Genomic DNA, 19,399 nt, shown 5'->3' on the forward strand with positions numbered 1-19,399 from the left:
AGATCTTTTAAGGAGCTCCTTGCAGCTTCAAAGTCAAGAGGAGCTTCTTACAGACCTTTACAGAAGAACTGTTCAGAATTACCGTATGTCCCGCTTGCTTCTGCAATCCTATGAGTGCTCTGTGAAACTCAACTTAGGCTGTGATCATAAGTCCGCTCTCAGAGATGCTACATCTGTCTATACTATACTATAGTTGCACTAGTCTGTCATCACGCTGTTTTTGTTGGTTGTTTCCCAAGATTCTAAAGGCAGGGGTGGGAAAAGGAAAAGGGGTCAGGAAGGAAAAGGAGGGGACTCATGTCTATGGTAAATGACTTGGGAAGTTTAAGGGAAGGCCTTGGTGTGGGGCAAGAAGCAACTCTGTGTGTGTGGCAGTTTTAGTTCTCTACTTCTAGCGGGGAAGAGGAAGGAGGAACTAGGGAAGGGGCATGTGGAATTGGGTGGGAGTAAATTTGACATTTGGAGGAATGAGGGGAATAGGGGAGGTGGGAATGAAGTGTTTGTGAGGGAGAGAATTTGGGGGCTCTGGCAAAGAGGGAATTAAGTTGGAGAGGAGGAAGAATTGAGGAAGGAGCAAATGGAAATCGATGGTGTTGAAGGAGGCATGTTCTGTGCTACAGAGGACTAGGAAGGGGGGCATTGGGAGAAATGAAGGGGACTATATCAGTGTCCCACTTGGAAGTTTAATGGAGTGGAAAGAGGGGTTGATTTGTGGAGAGTGGGAGGGGTAGCAAGCAGGAAACAGAGACAGCCTAGTACAGTGGTACCTCAGGTTACAAACACTTTGGGTTATAAACTCCGCTAACCTGGAAGTAGTATCTCGGGTTGAAAACTTTGCCCCAGGATGAGAATGGAAATCACGTGGTGGTGAGAGGCCCCACTAGCAAAAGCGTGCCTCAGGTTAAGAATGGTTTCAGGTTAAGAATGGCCTTCCAGATCAAATTAAGTTCATAACCCGAGGTACCACCGTATTTATATATTTATATTTAGTAAAATTGCTTAACTTAACTCTTCAATGTATTTATTTAAACCGGGGGTTGCTAACCTGTGACTCTCCAGATGTTGTTAGACTCACAATTCCCATCAGCCCCAGAAAGCATGGTCAATGGTCAGGAGCTGTGGTCAAGCGATATCTGGAGGTCCACAGCTTCCCCACCCCCACTTAAACAATTTCCAAGCTGCTTCTCAGGATCATCCATCCTCCCAAAGCTGCTAAAAAAGCAAGCAATTCAGTAAAACAACATTGTTAATGAGACAGTTAAAATCTGTGCAACATTTAACTAATTAAATACAAGAAAAAAGCAGCAAACAGTAAACCGTATAAGCATCACAGGCAACCTCCTCAGCCTCTGCACAGGGCATTAGTTTATCGTAATCGAAATCAGATTAGACGAGAAAAATATTTAGGATTCATATAAAAGAAAAGAAAGGAATTAAAAGAATCATGGGAACTGTAGTCCTCTGAGTGGGCCAGGGCTCCTGGTTGAAAATTATGGGCACAAAAATACGGTTTCCACGGTTTCTTCAAGGAAGCCATGACAGTTAAACTAGTTCAAATCCAGTTTGCTCTGGCTGTGTAAGTGTGCCCTAGTTTGGAAGCAAGTTTCTTTCGAAGTCAACAAGACTTGCTTCCAAATAAATCGGAGTGAGTTTCCTGCAAGGTTGTCCTTGATATTCTTCAGTCAAGTTTCCTCTTCAGTATATTTCTTTATATGCCACAAGAAAAAGAGAATATGTGAAAGCCAGGATTCTTAAAGGCAGTTCAGGCAAGTTTATGTTTTTGTGCAGCAGAGGAAATGTTATTTCAAAGGGAAGAACTCAGACCTCTAAATCTTGAGGGACACAAGTCTCCGTGGCAAACTGAGCAACAATGTGTTATTTATGGAGCAGACTTGCTGCTTTTGAAAAAAATTGAGAAACATGATTTATGCGGTAAGAGTTTGCCAGGCATGAAGAACTTGGAACCATCTGACAACAAATATGCTGTGTGCATCTTGGAGAATATCTGCAGTGCAGATTTTGAGGTAGTCTTCATCTTGTACAGCTTACAAAGCATTTGCCTTTCACCTCACCCATTTCTTCCTCTGCTTTTGTGGCCAGTATACTTTTTTCTTCCTTCCTTTGGGTCCACATGTCCCAGGATGCTTAGTCTCTTGGGTATTTAAAACCTTGATCATTGTGAGAATTTTTTTACCTTGATCTGTTATATGATACTCATTGAAATGTGAAATACCTATGAATGAATAGATCTACCATTCATCCAGAGTCGGTCTAACACTTTGCAGGTAGGTGTAGCAGTAATAAAGAGGTGGGTTGCCCTGCTGCCAAAGGACAGGTACTATAAAGAGCATTTGCTGGTGGTCCAAGGAAGAGGCTCAGGACTCTCTGTGTTGGCGCCAATGATTGCAGGTTGCAAGTACAAATCCTTTATATCCTTTTGCCACTCTCATTTTGTCAATTTCCAAAGTTTGATACTCGGCACTTATGGAGAAAGAGCCAGATCTTTAGAGCCAGGTAAGTTGATGCAGGAGCTTGAAAGGGAAGCTGAAATGCAGGTGGACTTCACATTTGGATTTTTACCAGCTGAACTGACATGGCTTCCTGTTAAGTAATCCTAATTGGAGAAATTTCTAGGAATTTTGTTAGAGATTCTCCAGGTCCCTCTTACAGCAAAACTCCAGCTCCCAGGATTCTCTGTGGAGAGGGACTGACTAAGCCACTCTAAGTATCTGGTTTACTTCTATCTCTCTATAAAGCAGTGCTTTATAGAGCACTGATTTATACTGCTTTAAACACTTTATATGCTTTAAACACTGGCCTGTGAGTGCTCCAGTTGAAAAACAGCCTTTACCAAAGGTGTCAAGGGCTTTGAAGACACTCGAACTCAGGAAGCAAGGGAGAAACGTGCTAAGAGGAAGGCACGCTTGGCAAATCCACACCATGATCAACTCCCACCCAGAAACCAATGTCCCCACTGTGGAAGGATGTGTGGATCCAGAATTGGCCTCCACAGTCACCTACAGACTCATTGTTAAAACTGTGTTTATGGAAGACAATCTTACTTGGCTACGAGTGATCGCCAAAGAAGAAGAAAGCTTGTCAAACTCTTTCCCAGGAACCCAGTAATCCCTCATGAGTTTATCAGCAGGCCGTTCAATCAAGCCAATCAGCAATGGCGAACAAGCTTACCAGATACTACTGATCTTTCCTGTAAAGCAGACATGGAGGAGAGAGTGTGTGTGCGTGCACACTCTGGTGTGTAGACTCAGTGTCAAGCAAGCAAGGTGTGACATTATTTGCATATTTTAACCCTGGTATGCTTGCGTGTTTGCTTCCCATAGTGAATAAGAGAATTAGAGAAGACAGGGTTCTGATCACAACCATGGCAGCAGGTCCCCATTATCCCACATCACCATCCTAGTCTCGGTTCTCTCTGCACCCCACGGGCTATTTACTTATTTATTTTAAAAGCAAGCATTGCCAGGGCTAAAGTAATAAATAGAATCCCATCTATTTTGGCCCTCAGTTCGCACGGGTGAGGCTCAGTAGGCCTGGCCAGTGCCCTGACTGTACCATAGAACCCAGAATAACAGCAGTTGATAGGCAAGACTTTGCCAAACTTGTGCCCTTCCTATGTTTAGGATGCTGACTGGGGCTGATGGAAGATGTACTTTAAAACATCTGGAAGGTACCAACTTGGTGAAGGCTGGTAAAGGCAGTCCTTGGCAGATTCACATGGGTTCCCTAACAAGCAAATAGATGTGGGAATAAGGGTTCTTGTAGGTAGGAAATTTGAAAATCGCTCTTCTGTTTGAGTCCCAGATTAAATCACTTCTGGTTTACAGTTTTTTACTTTTCAGGATAATAGCTACAACTTATTATCATTCTTCTTGAATGGGATATCTTTCTCCCAGTCGGTGTGGCCTGCAGCCCGGCTGTTTTATTCCCTCAACCCCCACAGAGTGCTTCTTTGAAAGTGCTATGAATTTTCATGGCTGGAGAAGCTAATGGGAAGCTAGAGACAATTGGTATTGGCATTTAAAAAACTCTGCAGGTCCATTAGTCACTCATGCCCTTTCAAGCAGAAATCCATCTAGAGAATGACCTTGTCCAACCGTGAGATTCCACTATTATGCAAGAAGAATGATCTATTCTAGCTTGGGGGTTGGGGGTGGGGTTGATGTTTTGGCGGTGGTTGTATTTCCAGGCCATCGTCTCTGTTGAAAGTTCACCTCATGTGGAGGTGGTGGTCAAGGTGGCACTTAAGCAACACTTAAGAAGTCCAAAGCCAATCACTGGCCCCTAAAGAGAGCTAAAGGATTTGGGCAGAAACCCCAAGGGAGGTTTATCTTTCTCTGGGCTGGGCTATTCAAGATGGGGGGGGGCTGAATGTTTCCATACATAAAGTAAGCAAAAATAATTGCTTCCTCCCCCCTCCTCCCTGCAAATAGCATATTGAGGAAAAGGTTAGCCTAGAACCTTCTCCCGAGTATGGTAATTTTATGGGGGAAGGGGAACTTTCTGGATATTTGGTTCCCAACTGCAGCTTGAAATGGTACCACCCACTAACCATTCGCCACTTGGGGTACTGGGATTCCTTTTTTTGTTCTAAGGGTGAGATTTATCCTTCCCATCTTTTCCAAATTCTGTAGCCACAGCAAAACCATGGAAGTGTATTCCCATTTAACGTGGAGAACTGGTAACTGCTTCCCGTTAAAATGATCTAGAAAAGAATCTTGCTGTTGATATGCAGTATACAGCAGCATACTTACATTTCATTTGTTTGAGCAAATCCTAGATTGATTAGCAAATGCCTATAGCTGCAATGGTATTGTTTCTGGGGGAAAAAATGCTTTGGGGTACAATCCGTAGGACTTTAAATATTCACACTGTTAGAGCTCTTATATCCATCTTGAGCGATATTATGTCGGGGGGGGGGGTTCCTGCCTTGCTTGCTCCCAAACTGCAATGTCCTCTTATCTTATAGATATTTTCTTGCAGGTATTTGTGCCTTGAGAAATAAGGGCATGCTTGGAAAACCCATTTTGGCAGTCACAATTCTGCACAGGCACTCTGTGAAAACAGAGTGGCATCGGTAGCAGATGTCCTGCTGTTTTTCAAGGAGCTGAAATTCAATGGCCATGTTGACTGGAAAAATAATTTCCACCCCTTAGGCAGAGTAACTGATTTAATAGCACCCCTTTCTGATATAGGCTGACGTATGGTCACATGCATATCCACATATGTACAGGAATGTGAAGGTCATGCCCTCATCATGAGACTTTCAAAATTGGGTTGGTGGAGCAGAAGTCCTATGACATTGTCCTCCATCTTTGTTCAGAATCATAGGACTTTGCATCTCTTAATATGGCTACACATTACAGCTTTAAACCAGTTTGAGACTCGTCCTATGCCAGCCAATGATTCGTAGTTTGACAGGCAGAACTCAACACCATTACAGAACGGTAGTTCTCCAAATTCTTTTGAGGAAGTCCTGGCATTTAAACTAGTTTTTAAAATGATTTATATTTATAGTGTGGATGTTCCTTCGTGTGCATTTCACTCCAGTGCTCAATGCTCCCTGTGTGTGTGTGTGGAGTAAGCTAAACCTGATGTACTAATTTACTACAGGGAGGTGTGTGTTTATAGGATTCCCCACTTGCAGTTTAAAGTGATGCAGTGCCCAATTCTAATATTTCAGTCTGTGATTCTGCATGGTGTGTAAATAAGTTCTTTCTTCTTGAGACTTGAACATGACACTTCTGCTAATGCAACCTAAAATGGCTGTCTCTTGTGGCAGATTCACATTGAATATATTGTTCACGGTATAAGGCTCCCCAAGTCACTTTTGGAGGTGATGCTATCTTGCTATATTTGCCCACCCTAAAAAAACAAAACAAGGCTGAAGAAAATTAAGAAAGCACAAATGACCTTTCAGGCATGTTTTGCTCTTTTAGTTCAATTTTATTTTCTTCCCGGTATTGTTACCTCTGACAAAGCTTTGAATATCTGACAGAAATGTCTTGCCTTCTCTTCCCTATGCGCTGTGTATTGATGGTAATGAAACGATAAAGAGAATAATAAAGTACGTGGAAAACACTTTGTTTGCTGAGATCTTGCTTCAGCTGCAGTTGTGATGATCACAACTGCTTTAGAATTGATTAGACAATTTAACTTGAAATTTAGCTCTGGCTATGGCAGAAGAGAGAGAAGCCTGTGAACAGGAGCATAAAACATTAATCTTTTGGTGGCCCCTTTGATCTTAGTAGAGCTGGCAGCTTGTGCTTATTCTTTTGACTTTTTAAGGGGTATAATCTTGCACTCAAATGTGTGAACAATGTTTGTTCTTTGGCATTTCATAAAATGGCGAAAGGTAAACGGTTTGGCTCGGAGAGAGCAAGGCTTTCTGGAGAGCAGAAAAGCTTCCAGAAGATTGAGTTGTTTGTTGCGTTAGAGCTAGGATGGGGAATCTGTGGACAAAGGACCATATTTGGCCCATGGTCTAATTTAAGGTGGCATTTGCCATCACTGGATGCTGAAGGATTCCCACTTTTGCTCTCTGAACCACCCCTCTGGGAATCTCTTCTGCTTATAGTAGTGTGTTGTACACAAGAGGTGGAGAAGAGATGCTATGACACAGAGAGAAAGAGCAATGCAGTCCTGCAATAAATGCTGCACACACACACACACACACACACACACACACACCACAACACACACACTTTGGGGTCTAGTTCAGCTAACTGTTGGTTGGGCCCCTGACTGACTATTCTTGTGGTTCAGAGGCTCTTCAAAGGAAGAAGACTCCCCACTCCTAGCCTTAAAGAGTTCACTTCCTCCTGGTGCTGGATTTGGGGCCGACCCCGAAGCACGTTTCTGAGGCTTGAATCCTACTTTGTGCAACACTTCTTAGCCACAGATAATCTGTGTTTTGTGTGGGCGACCTGCCGAAGGGGAAGGGGAAACACTCATTTCCAAATACAGTGGTACCTCGGGTTAAGAACTTAATTTGTTCTGGAGGTCCGTTCTTAACCTGAAACTGTTCTAACCACTTTAGCTAATGGGGCCTCCCACTGCCACCGCACTGCCACCGTGCGATTTCTGTTCTCATCCTGAGGCAAGGTTCTTAACCTGAGGTACTATTTCTGGGTTAGCAGAGTCTGTAGACTGAAATTATGAACGCTTGGAAATTTCCAAATATCTCCTATGTGTCCATATTCTTTAAATACACAGTGGTATCTCGCGTTAAGAACTTAATTCATTATGGAGGTCCATTCTTAACCTGAAACTGTTCTTAACCTGAGGTACCACTTTAGCTAATCGGGCCTCCCACTGCCGCTGCGCCGCTGGAGCACAATTTCTGTTCTCATCCTGAAGCAAAGTTCTTAACCTGAGGTACTATTTCTGGGTTAGTGGAGTCTGTAACCTGAAGCGTATGTAACCTGAAGCATCTTTAACCCAAGGTACCACTGTACCAGTTTTAAAGCAAGAACACCACTTGAGGAAGGACTTTCCCACATTATAAATTATTGTTGCAATTAGTCCTTCGTTGCTTTCCCCTGTGCCTGTTGTCTCTGCAGGCTTTCTGTATTTAGAGTGTGGGTAGCCTTGTTGATGCTATTTTCTCCAAAAGCAAACTTTACTCAAGCAGCTTGTAGTTTTCCTTCATCAGCTTGACCTATCTCATAGCCTCAAGGTTTCAGAACGGGTTTCAGTTGTTTCCTTTTGTCTGGAGGGCTCTAATTCCTTCTTGGTTGAGGACCTGTTGAGTATGGATGACTACATTCTCTTGATGTGCTAAAGGGAGATGGCTGGCAAGACAGCAAGCCCTGCAGCCTATTGTTACAACCACTGTATCCTCTATGGCAAGTGGCACAGATCCTCCGGCAGACAACCAGTTAAGTCTGAGAGCAAAAGAACTTGATTGCTTTGCCTTGGTGGATTAGACCAAGATATATCAGCCTTTTGTTTTCAGCAGTGGTCATTCAGATGCCTCCAGGCATTAGTAAGCAAGACATACAAATTATGGCCCTTCCCCTCTTAGTTGCACTTGGCACCTGATATTCTGAGGCTCTCCAACACCAGTTAACGTGCTGCCCATTAATGATTCTGCCTCCTAGATATTTCCTAGGCTGACTGCTTCCATGATACTGCACAAGAACAAAATTTAACGTCGTGAGAATCTGAACTTTTCTTTTCTGGTCACAGCTGGCAATAGCCAAGCATCAGACTCAAAAAAGAATTGGGGACCCTCCAGTATCACCTTGAAAATAGAAACCCATTGGAGAGTGTTTGGTGGTTTTTTGCTTTTTTTAGGGTTTGGTCTGCTACTCAGGAGGGTCCCAGTTTTCTGACTAGCCAGGAGGGCTTTTCTCTTCCTTGGGCAGCCAGCATAAATGTTGCTGAAACAGAAGGGGTGGTGGTGAATGATCTGCAGGGGGTGACCATTAGCCTCCACCTTTCTGATTTCTTCCCTGAAGCTGTTTATTCCCTGCCCTGTGGGAACTAATGGCTCTCCTTCTATGTATCCCATATGTTGAGCTTCAAAACTCACGGGAACCAAAATAGCTTCACAAGTATTCAAATGGGGAACCTTTCACCAGATCCATGTTTGGATAGCAAGACTCTGGGCAAAAGGTCTAATATTTGTGAAGCATATCAAGTGGTGAAAACCATCAATCGCTTTGGTGGGTTTCATAAGATGCTGGGAGAAAGCCCCTGACAAAGAACCTTGTGAAATGTATTTGACAAATCAGTTTGCTGTTGCAGTTTGCAAAGGGGCCTTTCTGGAAAACCGAGCAAAATTACGATAGCTAAGAGATTGCATTTTGCAGACTCTGACAAGATTCTGTAAGCATCCATGGTAGGATATTTTATCATTTTAATGAGGCATTAGAGAAAATGCAGTTTTTAATGTCATTGATAGTGAATTAATTTGTTTTTAAAGTGCTCTAATGAAATACATTCAAACTTGGGAGATGTCAAAATAAGATCTGCTTTTCTGCACCGTTCGTACTGCATAGAAATTATTTAGAGATGCTGAGAAATGCAAGTGAATGTGGGTTGTTCAGTCTGGCAAGCTAAAATGCTAAGTGTTGACAGAATGTTATCCATAGTGCTACAATGAATTTATTCTGATGAGAAAAGGTATCTTCATTGGTCCCACCACCAAGGTTTAGATGGTTGTTTTGTGGTATTAAAATTTGCCCACAAACCTCTCATGATCCAGCTGTTGCTGCTCTTTTATCACCCACAATTCCCTCTGTAAGCCAGAGGAAGCCTGGGAAGCAAGTGCCTAGGGGCCATTGGGTTGATAGCTCAAGCCATCTTTCAGTTCCATAAACTGGCACAGCCCCTGGCGAAATAGCTAGCAACGCTGCAGAGTAAACTGCCTCAACGGTTCTGAAAAACTTGCCTTGTCCACAAAAAAATGTGTCGCTGCAACGCCTTTTGCCACCAGATCACCAGAGGCAACATCGGGAATCCAACCAATACAGTTCTTAGCAGGCTTTAAAAAGAGATTAGACAAATTCATGGATGATGGGTCAATGAACTGCTAACAAATTTGTCATCTATGATAGCAAATCCAAGACCTCTATTTCTGAGGGCAAACTGCAAGGGAGCATGGCATACTTCTCAGAAGTGCCTGATTGGCTACCTGAAGACTGAAAGGGAATTTTTATTTTAGTTTTTAGTTTTTTAAAGCAAAAAAGAGAGTAGACGTTCAGCTCTATAACGTGTCCTTTTGAAAAGGTTGTTCTTTCACCCTATTTTGCAATTAAAATAATTTTGCTTGCCTTTGAGTGTTTGTTCTGGAAGAAAGGCAGTAATGAAGAGTGGGAGTGTGCTAGTTCATGTTGTGCTAACATAGCGTTCGACAACTGTGACTCTTTTTTAGTCACTGCTCATATGGATAATAAGTTAATTATACAATTAGCCATTTGTGAATCAGACATGTGCTGGGGACGTTGGTGGGGAGAAAAGAGCAACAATTGTTCACAGCTTCCATCACTATTGTTGGCTCAGACGTACACTTGACACATTAAAAATATGTAGGCCTGAGGTAAATGTCCTGTTCCCCAACAGGCATCCTTGCGCATGACCAAAGGAGCTATTTATTTTTTACTATGTTTAAAATTAGCGCAACATTTAAACAGTTTTTTCTGTAGAGTGTCGGTGGTATTTTTCCCTTAAGCACTTTCCTAGAAATTGGCACTCCTGAGTATAGGAGGAAAAGCACCTGCCATGCCAAACTTCACAGAATTTGGCCTGGAAATTATTATTATTACTACTACTACTATTATTATTATTTGTTTTATTATTATTTATTAAATTTATACACTGCCTTTCATCCAAAGATCACATGGCAGTTTGCATCATGAAAGTACAAAGTGAAAACACAAAATACATAACAGAATGGCAATAAATCAATGCCCATCCCACAAACACATTTAAAAGGCTGTAGATTGTTTAATTAGCCAAAGGCCTGGGAGAAGAGGAATGTTTTCACCTAAAAATATGTAATAAAGGCACCAAGAAAGCCTCCCTGGGGAGACCATTCCACAAACAGAGAGCCACCACAGAAAAGGCCCAGTCTTGCGTTGCCATCCTCCGGACCTCTTGTGGAGGAGGCACACAAAGAAGAGCCTCGGATGATGACCGCAGGGTTCAGGGCAGTTCATATGGGGAGCGGTGGTCCTTGAGGAAATGTAGTCTTGGGCAAATTGAGCAAACCTGCAGCATGCCCCAGATCTGAAGGATGTTAAGAAGTGCTACAATCTCTGTGCCTTCCTGCAGCTCTCACTAAGCAAGAAAACAAGTGTATCTGAAGAAGTGTGCATGCACACGAAAGCTCATACCAAGAACTAACTTAGTTGGTCTTTAAGGTGCTACTGGAAGGAATTTTTTAATTTGGACTATGGCAGACCAACATGGCTACCTATCTGTAACAAGAAAACAACAGGGAGACTAAACAAGGAAGCTTCTTGGCAATCAGGCAGAGCAGCTGACTTGTGGCTGCCCAGGATGCCTATAAAACCTTTCTGCTTGCCCTCTAAGCAGGTTCAATGGAATTTACCCTCAGGTTACCAGCCCACACTGCTGCTGTTAAGGGACGCTGCTGTTAAGGGCTCTCAGATAGAGGTTGCCATCATAATACTTCGCATATGTGGCACCTATACACCTCGTTTTGAAGAGAGCTGCTTTTGGCATGATTGCCTATCAAAGTCTGGCCAAAGAGGTTAGTAGGGATTTATAACTGATTGATAAGAGTATGTCCTGGCTGCAAGTGATCTTTCTGGCCCATGGGCATCCCCTCTCACTTTCCTCCACCCCATATTAAGCAACCGCTGGCCAAAAATGCTGAGTTTACAAATCAATATGTAACTGAGGAAATTCGCTTGTGAACATTGGTCAACAAACTTTTAGCAGCCTACCTGTCCACATATGCCTATAGTTGTGGGCTGGTAGCCTGAGGGTAAATTCTGTTGAACTAAGGTGCAAAGTGCATCGTAGTACAGTGGTACCTCAGGTTAAGAACTTAATTCATTCCGGAGGTCCGTTCTTAACCTGAAACTGTTCTTAACCTGAGGTACCACTTTAGCTAATGGGGCCTCCCACTGCGCCGCCGCTGCGCGATTTCTGTTCTCATCTTGAAGCAAAGTTCTGAACCCCAGGTACTATTTCTGGGTTAGCGGAGTCTGTAACCTGAAGCGTCTGTAACCTGAGGTACCACTGTATATGCAATTGAAAGGGCTGAGGGAAAAGAGGGAAAACTTAAGCATGAAAATGAAACCCAGAGATGCAGGTCCATGTCAAGTGTGTAGTTTTCAGTAAAAGGATATACAAATGTCCCTCAAACCTTTTCTGCAAGCAGTTTTGATGGGTTCAGAATTCAACCCTAGGATCAGTTTTAGCTCAGCTCAAAAAAGTCAAATTCAGTGTTAAGAAAAAGAATTCAAAATAAAGCAACAAAACTACCATTATACTTGTGCAGGCAATTAAGCAAATATTTTACTTGAATAGAGGATGATCTCTGATAGAAATTTTTATGTTTTTATTGTATGCACGTGTGTGTGTGTGTGTGTGTGTAACTGCTTTTATTTTTATTGCTGGCGGTATACAAATATTTTTTATAAATAAAAACATTATGAGGGTGTCAGTTCTTGCAGTCCTCACATTGGGAATGTTGTGTGAAATGCTGACAGCCCATCTGCTGATGGTCTTTGGCTGTAGTTGGGTACTATATTTTAATCTTTTTGGACCATTGTGTATTTGCTGGATTTTGTTGATATTTCATATTTCTCAATATTTTATTTTATTTCTGCTGCACCTTGGTACTGTTTTTAATACACTGGGCCTTGGTGTTCATTATTGATTACATCCATTGATATTTTATTTCATGTACATTAATATTTTATTTTATTGTAAGGCTCCTTGAGGGTATTTTTTACCTTAACTTGTAAAAATAATAAAGAAAGAATAAAGAAAGAAAGGTTAGTCCAGAGCTCAAAGAAGAAGAATGTGGCTTAGATTTTCAGCTCCCCGGCTTGAATCACCTTTCTTGTGAATTAAAGGCTTATAAGGTAGTGGCTTTTTACTTCAGGAAAAAAGATGAATAGCAGGGAATATAAAAGGCTCTTGCACATTTCTGAATGGTGCAGAGGGAGTGAAAAGGCAGAAATTACTCTCTCATACAGAGACTCAGAGGTCACCTGAAGAAACACACAATGTGACTTAATGGAGGCAGTTTGAATGTTCGGCAGCAAGTGAACAAGCTATCGTGTGATCAAGTGTTGTACTTGCCTGCCTGAACCAGAAATCGGTATTTCAATGGCAGCTATTAATTACGGGTGCTTAAGATGTGTGCTGGCAGAGGCGGGGCACTGTGTCTGAATCCACAAGTGAGATCCAGCATAACATCAGCATGAGACATTTTGAGGGCTGGTTTAGTGCAAGTGGTTGTACAAGAGGTAGCGTACAAGTTTAACTGTTGGAGAGTAGAACAGTAGAAATTGCACTAGGGTTTCCGACTATGTCACAACTCAGTGGTGGTCGCTCCTCACTGCCCTCCATGGACAGCGAGGAGGTTCAGGCAGGGGAAAGCCAGGATTTATGAGGCAAAAATCCTGGCAATGCTCCCCAGTGGGGTCTAGGGAGTTCACTGCATCCCGCTGTGCCACACAAGCCCATGTCTTCCAACTTGAAAGGCAGAGCGGGTGCAACCTGGGAGTGTGTCCCTGCCATGGACAACCCTCCATCTCCGGCATGATTTGTGGTGGGTTCCTCCATAATTTGGACAATTGGCATTAATCATGAGGTGCTTCTGGACTGACACATGTGCAACATCTTTCACAAGCCACCCACTGAATTTGGCTATAGTACACTACGCTAAAAATGGGGTTCCCACAAGTGGGGTGGCTGTTAAATCTCTGGGCTGCCACAGTTGAAATCTGCCAGTGTTTTTATGCGGGGGGGGGGGGGTTATAATTTCCAGAACTTTAAGAAAGGCAACATAAAAGAAATATTCAAGGGCGCTTGTCCTGTAGGGAAGCTGGGTGTGTTACGCCTGGGTGATACATCAATATATCGCCCAGAAGCGGTATGAGGGCAGAGTGGGATGGTGGTTTCACACAGTGATATATCGCCAATGAAACCGTCACCGCTCCTGAGTCCCTCTACTAGCGACTTCCTCCGGTGAGTGTTGCTAGCAGAGGCACTCAGGATCGGTGGCAGTTCCATCAGCGATATATAGCTGAGTGAAACCGCCATCCCACTCTGCCCTCATACTGCGCAGAGGGAGAAAAAAAGCTAAATCAGTGAGGTGCCGATACAACTTGTTCCTCCCTCTGTATCTTTAAACTGCTTGGCTGAGGAGTGTGCGATTGCCGCTCCCCTCAGCTGAGCAGTTAAAGGACCCCCCCCCAACCTGGTGCTGGCTCCCACGCAAGCAGGGGGAGCACCGGGGATGATTCTGCAAGCCGTTCAAACAAGCTACATTGTCCCAGCCCGCTAGGTGCTGGGGTGAAAGCGCTTCAGCTCCCGCAGTGAGAGCTGCGGCAATTTCACCCGGCGCCTCACAGGTTGAGGCCAATGCAGCTTGTTTTTACAACATCGTGGTATATCGCCACACCCCAATGTTTGGCTGGTGATATACCACAATGTTGAAAAGGTGATATTTCCCAGCCCGTGTCTCTGTGTGTTGTATTTTATTTTATTTTTGGCCCTGCTGGAGTACACCAGAGCAGAAAGAAAAATGAAGATGTGTGTGTTAAAAAATGTTGCTTAGAAGAATAAGAATCTTGTCTTCTAACGAAGCTGGGTCGTCATATTTTTTTCCTCTCCTTGTATGCAAAATAAATTATCAACATTCCAAAAATATTCATTCTGGCCAGAAGACAATCATGTTGGAATCTAATGCATAATGAGGTGGAACTGGAAGAATTTGCTCACGTCAACCAAAGTTGTATACCTCTTGATTGCAAGATGCAGAGGGACAAACAGTGGAGAATGTTTATATCTGCCATGCTCTGTGAGCTTCCAAGGCTGATCTAACCAACACAGTTCTTGCATTCTTAACATAAAGTAAGAGCAATGGGGCGCCATCACTGGCCAGGATCCCTCCCCTTTGTGTTTATGGTAGGGGTGGGAAACCAAATGTTCCTTTGTACAGGCAAACATGCTTGGGGGGGGGCAAGGATAGGGTACTTGGGGCAGTCAAGATGCTGTTGGGCTCCAAGTCTCATCCACTCCAGACAGCAAGGCCTATGTTCAGCGATAGCTGTAACTGAAGTCCAGCAACATCTGGAGAGCCACACCATTGATGACAAGAAGCCAGACCATTGAGGGGATGAAATGATGAGCAACCAGGGAATTGAACACAATGCGGTGCCTAGAAAGCCTTGATTTGTCTCCTCTCCACAGAATTGATGACTTGCAAGGGACTCTGAGGTCATCTCGACCAACCCCCTGCAATGCAAGAATATGTGGTTGTCCCATAAGGGGATTGAACCTGCAACCTTGGCATTATCAGCACCACGCTCTAACCAACTGAGCTATCCTGACTCCTGCTTTCTACATGTTCTCTCAATTTCAATTCAAAATCCTTTATTAGGCATAGCACACCACACATTAACAGAAAGACATCATATACAGACTGTATAAAATACGGGCTCAGCGAACACAATTTATCCCAGACCTATTCTTAACTCCAGGAAATAAATTGATGTACATAGATAATATAATACAACACAGCAACATCACCTACCATTAAAAAACCACTAAGTCTCTTTATCATGGCCCATTCTCTCTTCATGGACAGCATTTAAAAATTCAGCCGCTATTAAAGTAATTTGGTCATCTCTGTCCGCCAGCAGGTCCTGAACAGTTGGTTGTGTAAAAATCTGTCTATTCAATTTTAGGGCCTCAAATAATTGTTTTCTGGCATGACTGCCAAAATCACAGGAAAAGAATATATGCTCTAGAGTATCGGGTTCCTGTTTTCTGCATTTACAGAGACGCTCTGATTCTGGGATAGCTAAGTATCTTCCTCTCACTACCACCGAGGGAAACATGTTAAATCTGGCCAACATAAACAGCCTACACAATTCATGTTTCTTCAGATTTGTCTACATGTTCTCTCATCTCTTTTGAATTTGTGTGGTCCCAGTCTCTGGAAATGTGATGCAGAAGCGAGAGCCTTTTCCTGGGCCTGGGACGTGCACCCCACAAACAGAGATGACCGCTGCATTTTACTACCCACCTCACTGCCTTGACTGTTGGGTCCAAGTGTTGGGCTTGTTACAGTCGCAGGCATTTTCTGCTGGAGCTGCTGTAAAATGCCGAAACGTGTCCCAGCAACTAAGAGAAGCTCTTTGGTTATTTACAAATGAATGAAGGAAGCAGTCGTTGAGTCAGCCTTTTTCATTCAAAAACTCTGAATCATCCTGTCCGGAGCCAGAATACCTCTTGCTTGGTTTGCATAACATGGTTTGCCATCTCTTTCCGAAGCAATTTTTTTCTCCCATTTGGAGGGGCGATGCTGCGCAATATGCAGGCATGCAAGGTGGTGCGGCTCTTCCTCACTGCCTCCCTTTGCTAGTGAGAACCACACCTGTTGACTTCCTGGCTGTAATGCATCTGTTAACAGCACAAGCTCCTGCATCCACTCAAGGAGAAACTGTAGGAGACGGACATTAAATCGTGGAATGAGAGCCACGGCCATTTGGCTAGAGTCCGGAGTCTGCATTCAGCAGGAGCTTTCCATCAATTGCAAATGTTTTAGCTCGGCTTTCTCCTTGCCCCTTTGCTTTATCTCTTTCTCCTCACATTCTTGGTTTCCCGGTGCGGTGTCTTTTTCACCCCCCTTTCCCCCCATTCTCTGCCTTTTCCCCTTCTGCAGTGTCATTTTGCACCTCCCCACCGGCTCATGCAGCATGAAGCTGGTAAACATCACATAGCCCTGCCTGCTTTCGCACTTGCTGGTGGCACCACTGCAGGAAAGAGCTGCTATGCGGGAGAGAAGGCCTAATTTTAGTACAGATACTTCTCCCTTGGCAGTGGGATGTCAGTGGGCACTTGGCTCCTCCCTCTCCTGCGCGAACTGCAGAAATCTGACAGGGTGCTCTGTGGAAACGCAGTGCAACTGTAAATACACCCAGAGCAGTGACCGAAGGTGACAGGAGGAGAAGGATTGCTAGGCACACATTTGTAGAAGCCCAGAATCGGGTTTTTCTTATTACAAAAGATGGTATGTTGTGTTTGGCACTAAGGAGGGGGTGGGAGGAAATTGCATTAACAAGAGATGGATAGTGCAGCAATTTGCATACTGATAGGCTGATTGATCCAAGGCACTTTGCTGTCCTAGGGAGCAGAGCCAAAACAAACACCCAAAAACAAACCTGCCACTGAAATTATGTGTGCTGTGGTGCAGCATACAAAAACTTCCCTCGTACAAGAAATAAAAGTGAGGCAAATTCCAAGTGGTGGTGGTGGTTCAGGGCTTTAGTTTTTGAGAGAAGGGTGGCGAGTTTCAGAGTCCTCCCATCCTGATTTTACACACACACACACACACACACACACACACACACACACACTTTTTATTTCTGCTTTTATGCCAGAAAAGCACTTAAAGTGTGTTTCAATCAGAACACCTTACCTTTTGCTATTGAAACCCTCTCCCAGGTCGCCAGTTGCTGTGCTCCCAACTCCCATCAGCCCAAATGGCCAGGGTTTAGACCTGATGGGAGCTGTAGCCCTTCAATGCCTGAGGGGGCAGGTTCCCCCCATCCATGATATAGTAGTTGCAACTCTGCTACCCAGGCTTCATCAACAGCTGCTGAAATCCACGCCATGGGAACTTCTTGAAGTGGTAGAGCATGTGCTTCACACATAGGAGCCCCCAGGTCCAGGCCATAGCATTTCCTTGCGTGCATTTAATTTGCACAGTTTCAACTTCAAGGTTGAAATCACATTGGTTAAATGTGCGGCTGCACTGTACATAAGAGATTAGACACCTTTAAAAGGCAATTAGACAAAGCAGGTTTTGAAGCCAAAAGGCCTTTTCTGTTCTGTTCAGAGGTAGACTGCCTCTGCACCTGGAGGTTCTACTTGGTAATTAGCTGACAGATAGCTTTCATTCTCATTGTCTCTGACTAAGTTGAAGGAGATGAACAAACAACAGAGAAGCGCCATTGTCATCAAACCCTCCTTGCAATTGGTTACTATTGTGGGAAGCGGGTTGCTGAACCAAATGCAAGTGCTTAGTTCTTCTATAGAAGCCAAATACAGTGGTACCTCGGGTTAAGTACTTAATTCGTTCCGGAGGTCCGTTCTTAACCTGAAACTGTTCTTAACCTGAAGCACCACTTTAGCTAATGGGGCCTCCTGCTGCCGCCGTGCCGCCAGAGCACGATTTCTGTTCTCATCCTGAAGCAAAGTTCTTAACCCGAGGTACTATTTCTGGGTTAGCGGAGTCTGTAACCTGAAGCGTATGTAACCTGAAGCGTATGTAACCCGAGATACCACTGTAAATAAATCTCCAAAACATATTGTACCATTTGCACAGAGCAGGCCACAAGCTCTGACTGGACTGTGCAATAAAAGTGATGTTACTGTTTATTGCTGCTGCTTATAAATACTAGCAGACATTTCCATTCCTGCATTAAGGTCTTCTTAGCACCCATGTCTAAAATGTGCATTGAAGCTTAATTAAATTGTGTGTGTGTGTGTGTGTGTGTGTGTGTGTGTGTGTGTGTGTGTGTAAGTAAGTAAAATATTCCAGTGGACTGGAATAGTGGCTGGCATTAGCTATTAAATTAGCAAAGCAATCATTTCTGGGACAGCAGCAATTCTCTCTGACATTAATTACTTCATATGTCTCTCAGGATAGTAAAAAGAAAAGAAAAAACTCACATTAGCTCAGCCTGACTTTCCTGTGAACCAGACAACAGTCTTAACTAATGCTGATGAGCACTGAGTCACATGGATTAATCCCATTTGCGTTTGTGGGCAGGCCCGGTTTATGCGTGTGCTGTTGGACATCCCATCATCCCTGACCCCTTGGCCATGATGGTGACTGGGAGTCCAACAACGTTTGGAGGGCCACAGGCTCCCCAGTCCAGTTATAGGCTCTGCATCTGTGCAGCACCTATGCACTATCCCTTGTGTACAGTTGCCAGGTGGCTAGTACTGGTACTAAAGGGTAAAATGTTGTTCTGTCAGGTAATCACTCAGCCTTTCTCCACTCCTGCAGCAGAATAGACTGTAGCACAGGCTTCCTCAACCTCGGCCCTCCAGATGTTTTGAGACTACAGTTCCCATCATCCCTGACCACTGGTCCTGCTAGCTAGGGATCATGGGAGTTGTAGGCCAAAAACATCTGGAGGGCCGAGGTTGAGGAGGCCTGCTGTAGCAGTTAAGGCCTCAGATGGCAACTGCATCGTTTATTTGTCTCCCCAGATCAGGATGCTGAGTTTTTATTTAATGTATTGTTGAAATCATATCAACAACATCAAGTTACAGTTAAAGAAATAAGAAGCATTGTGTCCAGATTTGCCCATGCAACAGAAACCCCTCCTTGCATGGACCCCAGAATCGAGCAATCTCTCTTCTTCTACCTCAGAGTATGGCATGCATGGACCAGGCCTTGAGATCCAAAAATCTCCTAATTCTCCCCTTCCCATTTCTGCTCTGCCTGTGTGACATGACAAGTTCTGGCTTAGCTCCACCCCCTGGTCTCGCCCAGCACTTTGGCATCTTAAAACAGACACACACACACACGCCCTAATCCTGCACCGTTAATGAAGAAAACAATTCCCTCTCGTTTTCCGGGAAAATTAGAAGGGGCAATCAATCTCCAACGCCACTCTCAATGACAGAGTTTTTTATTCTCTCTTCCCTC

At 43.8% G+C, this 19,399-nt stretch overlaps 1 protein-coding gene across 2 annotated transcripts in view; it reads left to right on the forward strand.

Moving 5' to 3' along the window:
* The window catches only part of PHYHIPL (phytanoyl-CoA 2-hydroxylase interacting protein like), a 79,812-nt gene that overhangs the window by 47,714 nt on the left and 12,699 nt on the right, over positions 1-19,399 (forward strand). The window lies entirely within an intron of this gene.

This window comes from Podarcis liolepis (genome assembly GCF_965112155.1).
Source record: "Podarcis liolepis genome assembly, chromosome: 5".
Taxonomy (NCBI): Eukaryota; Metazoa; Chordata; class Lepidosauria; order Squamata; family Lacertidae; genus Podarcis; species Podarcis liolepis.